At 47.5% G+C, this 9,283-nt stretch overlaps 1 protein-coding gene across 3 annotated transcripts in view; it reads left to right on the top strand.

The window, feature by feature from the left end:
* Fam168a (family with sequence similarity 168 member A) overlaps positions 1–5,447 on the top strand; it is a 128,174-nt gene extending 122,727 nt beyond the window's left edge. For all 3 annotated transcript variants that reach the window (XM_021640960.2, XM_021640961.2, XM_060367699.1), the window contains one exon: positions 161–5,447. The gene's annotated coding sequence lies outside the window, so the exon portion shown is untranslated. The remainder of the gene's footprint in view (positions 1–160) is intronic.
* Positions 5,448–9,283: the final 3,836 nt, after the last annotated feature.

Raw genomic sequence — 9,283 nt, forward strand, 5'->3', positions numbered from 1 at the left:
CAGAGCTCAACATAATTTCCATGGACAGAGAGCCTGCTGCTCCCCTGGGAAGGCATGGAAGGCTCCATTTTAGGGATCCCAGGCTAGGGAAACAGAGGGCAGTGATTTCTCAAGCATCCTGTGGGATGTCACTCTCTAATGGTGTCCCTTCCTCTCCCAGATCTGGAGTCACATTGTATGCAACTACTCGAGTCTTACACCGGTGCTGGAGCAGTCCCCTAGCAGCACCACCTCTATTTGCAAGAAGAGACAACGGAAGTGCAAGGGTCACTTTATGCATCTTTAATGGTTTTGATTTTTATTTTTGGTTTTTGTAAAAGCTGCTTTTTCTAATCTCCTAGGAGCCTTCCCCTCGTGCCTCCCTCTTAGCCACTGCCCTCTGGCCCTAGCCCCTCTCCCTACCTAACCAGGCCCAGTCCTCTCTGCACTTCTTTCCTTCCCTAAGCATCCTATCCCTGGGATCCCGGCCTGTTAGCAAACGGAGAGTGAGGTTTATTGTGGTGGTTCACCTGAAGGCTAAATTTAACAGATGTGGCCCTCAGGTCTGGGGTAGGAACTTGGAGCTGTTGAAAAGGCCACATCTCTGTTAGATTGTCATTTTCTAAGGCAAGATTAGTTCAAATACAAAGAAATATCTTCTGAGAACCATCACAAGAGACCAAGAACAAACCCACCTGGTTATGTAGCAATGTTATCAGCAGCTTCGTGTCCCCAGGCTTCTTACCTGGGAGAGCAGAGACTTTGGGGAAGGGTGGAGGGAGGGGAGACACTGGGGAAGTAGAGTAAAGACAGCGAAGGAGGGTGCTCGGCTCTCGTTTGGAAGGTCTCTGGCCACATTACTGGGCCTGGACCTTTGGATTTGCACAGTGATGTTAACTGACCTGGCACTTCCTCCAGAGATGCTTTGATCTCAGACCTGCCAAACAGTTGCATGGTGGTGGGATCCCAGCATCCAGAGGCTTCAGAAGGCCAGGTGTCTGCATAATCCCACCCTCAGCCTCTGGTACCCACCCTCAAGGAGCGTCCTCTTGATGAGAGTGGGAACCGGTGACATTTTTCCCTTGCCCTTCTGCCCTTCCCAGTGCCAGGTGCACGTGTCTGTCTGTGGGGCTGGCAGGCAGGCCAGGCTCTTGGTTACCTTGTGCCATTTTACGGCCAAAGTGAAGGAACCACATTCCAGGTGGGCGCTGGCAGTTCTGAAGGTCAGGATTAGTGAAGGAAAAACAATAGCAATAATCATTTCATACTCATGGAACTGAAGGGACCTTAGCATTCATCATCTCATCCATTCCCCTATTTGACAGATGAGGAAACTGAGGCCCAGAGAAGTGGAAAGGACTTCTCTGAATCTCATAGTAAATTAGCATTAAATGCAGCCTTCCTACCTACTGGCATTTTCCCTACAGAGATTTTGCTAGGAATGGGTCGGCTTGGTTTGTAAAAATTAAGTCAGCAGTGCCCACATCTGGTGAGCTCTGGAATGACCTCTGGGCTTGTTTCTGCTCTTTTCCTTCACGGACTCCAAAGGTGAAGGTTGAAGCCTAGGCAGAGGCCGCATAGGGCAGATGGCAGGAACAGAAATTATATTTGGAAAACCTGTGAAGACACCTGTAATGTTCATCCCGAACCTGACTCCACCTCCAGAAAAAGGAGCAGGTGGACTGGCTTGAAAGAGAGGCTGTGCCCTTAGGATAGTAGCCCTTTATTCCAAGAAGAGAGGAAGAATGGGAGCCACCAAAAGAGAAGGACAAGGATGAGGCCAAGCAGACACAACCACATCTGGGAAAAGAAGAGGGATCCCTGCCAGGAAATGGATCGGCCAGCCACCCTCCTGATCCCAGCCAGCAGAGCCGGTAGCCTCACTGGGTGGAACAGGAATATCGTACTGTGTAAAATTGGATCACTGGCAACATTTGAAACTCGAACTCTTTTCATTTTAAATTCATGTGAACTTGGACATCACCTTCCTATTTCCCTTGTTCCACTAAAGGAAGAAAAAAATGGAAACCCTTAACCTGGACGACCTCAAAAACAGTCTGATTGTTCTTGGGAGGTCAGAGTTCATCAGCATCTGTATCAGAGAGCCAGAAGTTAGGGCTCCTACTTTTCTGGTCTTCCAGGAACTTCAGGACCAGGAAGAAAAAGCTCAGCTGTTCTGGGGTGCTGACAAGGTTTCAGTTTAAAACAGTTTTCCAGTGTCAATCTGCTTTTACAATGACTTTTCCTGCCCTCTGTGGGTTTGTAGAGGTGGGTGAAGTTTGCTAGCGATCATGTTTGAAAAAAATGCCAAACTAATAACGGTGGTAATAATTATAGGGTACATTTGCATGTGTCAGGTGCTTCATGGATGTCAAAGCACTTCACAACCTTTAATGTACTGGCCCAGACAACAAGCAACAGGGTCAGTTATTCCACCCACTTGACAAGTGAGGAGATAGATTCTAAAAGGAAATGAAATGGCCCAAAGTGAGCTGTATGCTGCAGTCCTGGCAGCTTCCTAAATCCTGTGGTCTCCAGATGACCTGGTGGAGAAAAGAGACCTAGGAATGGCCTTTTAACATTTGTCCTTTCCACACCAGTAAGTAAAAGCTGTCTGTGCCCCTCACTGTTTGTGTGGGTGCCTGTTATCTACTCATAGAGAATCCAAGGCTCAGAAAAGTACAGGGATTTTTCTGGTAAGGAATCCCCTCCCGGTCCTGTTCTCAAGCCTGATTCACACAGACTCATTCTGACGCGTCTATGCTCTGCACCCTACCTTAGCCCTAGTCTGTGATTCAAGATCAGAAAGGCCCCAAGGTGAAAACTAAGTGTTGACATGCTGTAGTCTGAAGAGCACGAGAGCCCCAGGTCAGCTGACCTTACCCTATTGTTTGACAGAGGTCCACAAGTCTAGCCAAGCTTAAGGAGCAGAAGGACTGAGCCCCAGAGCACAGGGTTGTGTGTGCTCCGGGTTCGGTGAACACAGCTTCTGGCAAGGTCATAGGTAGCTGGCAGGGGAACTCTAGGTATCATCTAAATATTGTGGATGGCCCAGTGGTCAAGGTATATGAGACCAGAGCTGGAAGGATCTCTTCGCCGTAGGGTAAGGGTTGTGCACATGACATCTTGAGCTCCCACACTGGTATCACCGTACACTATACCTTGTCCACACTCCTGCCTCTCCCCAGTGCAGAACTGGGAGAGAGGTGGCTCTGTTCACCAGCCTCTCTTGTCACCATTTAATCATCTTCATCTGCCCGGGGCCAGGAAATCTGGAAACTGGACTACTTCCAGTGAGTGAGAACCTCAAAGTCTCTTGGCATGCTTAAAAGAAACAAACAAAACAAAAACCCTACTTTTCTTCCTATGAGATAAAACACCTTTTCCTTCTTGTTATCCCAGCAATGCCTGAAAGGGCATACCCTCCTCCCTGAGTGTTCATCAGGGACACACATCTATCTGTCCAGACCCTTTTGTATGTAAAGTACTTTGACACTGATTGCCAAAACCTCTAAAGAGTGGAGGGGAGCTGTGCATCATGATGCTATTACGGGGTAAGAGACTTGCCAAAGGACACACAGCTCATGAGTGAAAGAGCCAAGATTTGAACTCTTGATCTTTTGCTCTTCCTGCTGCCTCCTGAGTGTAAACTTGCTTGAAGAAGGAGAGGGCTGCCTGCTACCCCACACAGAAGAAGAGTCTATGGAGACGTGGGGAGCTCCCATCTATCAGCTAAGCAGATCTGTGAGAATTTCTGCTTTAGGTCGAGACCTGTAATAGGCATTGGGGACCCAGAGGTAGATCCACCTGGTAGCACAGATGAGAAGTTGCCACAACAGATCCAACTCAAAACATTGAAAGTGACACTGTCCAGTACTGAAAATGATTGAGGACAGTATCAATCAGTATCATCCATCTTTCAGCTAAGAGGCTTGCTTCTGGGAAGCCTGTACACTCCTGTCCAGATCCATCAAAGTACTTCAAAAGGACATGGCATAAACTTGAACTGCTGAAAGCATGTCTAGACTAGAGGCTTGCTTATACACCAGTGAGAACCAGGTCCTAAAGAGACTAACTTGCATCCCGTCTATCCCAGTGCTTTCTGGCCATCCGGATTGTTCCAAGTTTGAAACCTAGGGGTGTTTCTTTAGAAGGCTTGATGCTCTGTTCTAAATAGCCTTCACAAATGAGTCATGGAAGCATGCGGATAGGACCGGCTCCTTGGTCACCAAGTTCTGGCATCCTTATTGTGCAGACATGACACATCAAACTAGGGATTGGCTGAGCCAGGCTTAGTTCCCTGCATATCACATATCTTGCCCCTGCTGTGTATGGGCTCTGGCCTTCATAGCATTTGGGCTGGATCACTTGTACCATGTGTGACTCACTAGGTCTGCCTTTCCATCTTGTGTTAACGGTATCACGGCTGAGTGTGTGGCCTCCCAAGCTTGAGGGACTAGAGAAGGGTACTCTGGATTGGAGTGGACAAAGGGGAGCATGTCAGTGGAAGAAACTTAGCCAGACTCACTGGTCAGACAACACCCGAGCCTCTAGGCAGATTTTGTGGATATGCCAGGCTGGCAGCAAGGCTTGTCCTTTTCCTACCCCCGTTCCCTCTCCTAGAAAAAACACTCATGAAATCTGGCATTATGTGGTTCCAGGACTCGTCCTTCAAAATCCCAGTAGGTCAGCTTAAACATTTCATGGCCAAACTTGCCTGAGCCAGATTTAGGTCCCACTCCGTCAGTTTCTCCTGTGGGTATTTCCTAATTTATATACTGTTGATGCCAGCCAGAAGGCCAGCCAAGAACATAGGAGTTAAAACTGGTTGCCACAGAGCCAAAGAGGAACATAGAAGACAAAGAAGCACTTGCTTCTCTGTGGCTGCTACATCAGTAGTCCTTAGGTATCCCTGCTGTGGGCAGTGTGTTCTTTTATCCATTCCAGTCTGAGGGATAATTTTCTTTCCCACGAGAACAGGTAAGACAGCTTTGCAGATAGCAGCAGCCCATAGGAATCGGCTTTGGGCTAGCATCCTCTGTCCTTGACCCCATCTCAGTCATCCTCCAGGCTCCAGCCATCCTCCTCATGCATGAAAGTCAGATTCAATGAAGAATAGGACTGGCCCAGAGACCTCAGGTCAGCCACATCTACTGGCTTGTGAACCAAGCTCTTTACAGGGTGATGCAAGGCTAGGCCTCCTGCACCTTGGAGTTGTCTTTGATCTTTGAAGGCCCAGGGCCTGTCCCCTTCCTGTCTTCAAGGCATCTGCATCCCTTTCATATCACATGACAGAGAAGCTTGTTCTCATGGCATGTAACATCCCTGTGAAGAGAGCGTTGTGTATGATTTTGTATTTTTTAATTCATTTTAACCTACAGGTTGGAATCTAATTTTTAAATTTTATTGGAACTCACATTTTAAAAACAAATAAAAACATTAAAAATAATAATAATTATAATAATAAACCTTTGACCGGTGTCTTCCAAGTAGTTTCATCAAATAATTTATAGGTGTTTCCAAAACACAGCCTGGAGTGTTAGATTAGAAAGCTCTGTGGCCACACTTGTGTGTATGAAGTGTAAATCTGGTTTTGTTGTTTTGGATTCCTTTGGGTTTTGTTTTGTTTTGAAGATCAGATAGTGATCACTCTGAAAGGTTGAAGCCAAGAGTTTGTAACTATGATATTTACTGTAAGCTGTAGAACATTCAACTATTAAAAAAAAGTTTCCCAAAAGAAAAACTAACAACAAAAAGTGGTTCTTGGGTGAGGGAGGCACAGACAACCTCCAGCCAGTGAGTCCCTGCCCTTCTCCCCCAGGGAATTCTAAGCTTTTTTACCTGTTCTGAGTACACACCTGGTACCCCAGTACTCTGGAAGTGGGGTAGAATTGCAACTTGAAGGCTCTGTCTCAAAGGCTGGGGAGATGCTCAGTGGTTAGAGCACAGGCTGCTCTCACAAAGGGCCAGGGTTTGAGTCCCAGGACCCACAGTAGTTCACAACCATCCATAACTCCAGTTCCAGAGGAGCGCAGGCCACCTCTGGTCTCCGGGGGCACCGGGCCCTCGTGTGGTGGCTGCACTTACATGCAGGCATTCGTACACATGAAATCATGCACTTATATATGAGTCTCAAAAAGGAAGACAAGCAACCCTGAGCTCTGTCTTCTCTAGACTGCGATGGGGCGCAGTGGATGGGGGCGGTGAAGTGGCAGGCTTAGCACCTGGACCAGACAAAATCCAGGGAAGCTAGTAAAGAGCGAACATCTATTCTGGCTCAGTGGTACCTGTGTGGGAGAGACCCCGAGCATCAAAAAGAAAGAAAAAGGGAAAGCAGTAACAAAACCCTGCCATTTTTTGAGTGTCTTATGGCTGGTTCTTACTAGTCACTTCTTGCTTGTTGACCTTTGAGGTCCTCATGCCTCGCTGTGAGGGAAGTTCTGCTACTTGTCCGACATGAGAGGGCAGTTAAGGACCTTGGAACAGTGAAGTTGGAGCTCATACTTGGTCTGGTTCTAGAATCCAGGCCCATCTCAGACATGTTTTCTTAAAGGATGTAGTCTCCTCTCCTCAAAGTAGTGAGGGAGCGTCAGGTAGGAAACCAAGGGGGTCCTGGTGGCTTATTACAGGACTTGTTACAAGTTCACAGGGGCTCATACAAGCCAGTCATTATGGACTCCTTTTCTTCCTGTACATTTGGATGTCCTGTTCCCTTCGGTGTGATACCACTGCCAATGTTGCTCAGGCTTTGTCTTAATTACTTTTCTATTGTGAAGGTACCATAACCAAGGCAACTTACAGAAAAGTTTATTGGGACTTAAAGTTTCAGAGGATGAATCCATAATCACCACTGCAGCAAATTCTTACCTGAAAGACGGAGAGCATGTGCACGGGAGCTACCTGGAAATGGCATGGCTTTTTGAGACAGGGTTTCTCTGTGTAGCCCTGGCTCTCTTGGAACTTGATTTGTAGACCAGGTTGAGATCTGTCTGCCTCTGCCTCCGCCTCCCAAGTGCTGGGATTAAAGGCATGTGCCACCCCCCCTTCCAAAGCATGGGCTTTTGGAACCTCAAAGCCTGCCCCCCTCCTAATTTTCAAACAGTTGCACCAACTGGGGACTAAGCATTCAAATAAATGAGCCTTACGGGGATCATTCTTGTTCAAACCACCACAGGCTTCTTAGGCATCCAACTAGTTTTCTTTCCCAGGTCCTGGCCCTCACAGTTCATGTTCCACAGCTAATAGGCCAAAGATTCAATGCTCAACTGTAGAAAAAAACTGGCCAAAAGTGATTAGGTGTGTGCCCCTATGTTTACTCAACACGGTTGTATTAGGTTCAATAATGTTTGAAGACTTTACAAGGGCAGGAGTGGCACACAGAGACACTGGGCCTGCTTAGCTTGGGTAAGGCTCTGAGTTCCATCCCCAACAAGAGTCACTAAAACCCTCCATGGGGTGAGGATACGAAGAGGCAACCTGCTGTTCCAGTGGCCATACCTTGGCCCATGCTGCAGTGGGAACTGGAAATTGGTCCACTAAGCCTCACTCTGCCTCTTGACACCCTCCCAGCCTTCCATTCTATGATCCATTGTGGACCTGGTGAAGGGAGGAGAGGGCACCTTATCTGGGATAGGATGGATCATCTTAGGCTCATCTCTAGATCACAATGGCAGGGCTATTGTCTGGTAACAGGCAGAGTGCTAGAGATGGGACCTCAATACCTGCTCTTCCCTCCAACTCCTACCTCCACCCGCTGAGAGGGCTACAGGGGTTTGCAGGAAAGTTTCCAAGGAAAGGCGGGGCTGTGGAGACCAAGAATGTCATACATCTACAGCATTTCTTAGCCCTGATGTTGGGGAGTTGACACACAAGCAAATGAGGAAACAAGTCGTTTTTTTTGAGCAAGCAGGAGCGGGTTAGAGTAGTGCTCATAGTGATAGGAGCGTTCTTACCAGCCTGGAAGCCTGAACGTGGTATCTCCACCCTGACTGGTATCCGAATGTGTCTCTAATCTAGCCTTTCCAGACAATTGATGAGGTCCTACCTCCTGCCTCACCCTCCAGGACACTCTTATCTTCACATGCCACCCAAGTGGCTGTGTTATCCAAATTCTAGATAAGTTGGGGTACATGAGTTGGCTAGCTGAACGGACAGGCAAATTTGAGTAGCCAAAGCCTGAGATAACAGTAAAAGGATGCCAAGTGCACACTGCAGCCATCGGGCTGTTTCCTTGGATACACAGAGGGAGACCTTGTTTACTCCCAGTTCACAGTCCCAGAGGACCCTGTACCCAAAGGATGTAGAGAGGAGGGATAGGTGGGTTCTCAAAACATCTGCTCATCCTGTCAGAGGTAGCTTTTTTTTCTTTTCTCTTTTTCCTTTCTTTCCTGCCACTGCTAAGCTAGCCACCTACCTTGGCTTCTGCCCAGAAGGCTACTGTCCTCGAAGAAGCTAAGCTTTCTGAAGTCCTGGCACAGCCAGCTGGCCCTCTCTCCAGGCCAGGCTTCCATACTTCACAAGTTCTATCAGTTTCCAGTCCTTCAGCCTCCATGGGATAGCCAGTAGTGTTTGCATGTGTCACTCCCTCCATGTTAAACAGTATACCACACACAAAAACCCTAACTTAAGGTCCCACCAGCCACGGTGACTAACATGGGATGGTACCTCTTGATTTACCAGCTCTCGTTGCATCCCTTAAGAAACTCACCAAGACCCTGTCTACCCACTAGGGCACACAACAGCCTGCCTGGCCTCTCAGCAAACTTTGTCCAAACTCTACACCCATTCTTGGCTACCAGAACCTGACGGCTTTCTTACTGCCAGGCACTAGAGTCTGCCCTGTGGCCTTTTTCTAAAACAATGGACTGGACTCTCCTGCCCAGTTGTGTTCCAAATGCCCTTCCTCCTTATTGGTCTGCCCTTTGCACATGCTACTCCCAATTTATGGGTCACACCCCCCTCCCACACTCTGAGCTTCCACTAGAGCAGTTGCCACTCACAACATGGCTCTTGTGCCCATGAAATACATTAGTCCATGTTAAGATACATAAGACATGCAAAATACATAAGACTAAACTGAAGGGAAAAAGTTCATTCATAATTTTCATAATGATTTTATGTCACAGTGAAAATGTTCTGGATATAACGGGTTAAAATATTTAAGTTTATCCCCATTTAAAAAAATTTTTTTTTGGAATGATTATAACACTTTCAAGCGCACATGTGCCTCAGCCTGTCTTTCTCTTGGGAAGCCTGGCCTCTGGAGACTTTGGTGAGAATGAGGAAGGTGCTGAGGAGGGAAAGG

Source organism: Meriones unguiculatus, chromosome 14 (assembly GCF_030254825.1).
Source record: "Meriones unguiculatus strain TT.TT164.6M chromosome 14, Bangor_MerUng_6.1, whole genome shotgun sequence".
Classification (NCBI taxonomy): Eukaryota; Metazoa; Chordata; class Mammalia; order Rodentia; family Muridae; genus Meriones; species Meriones unguiculatus.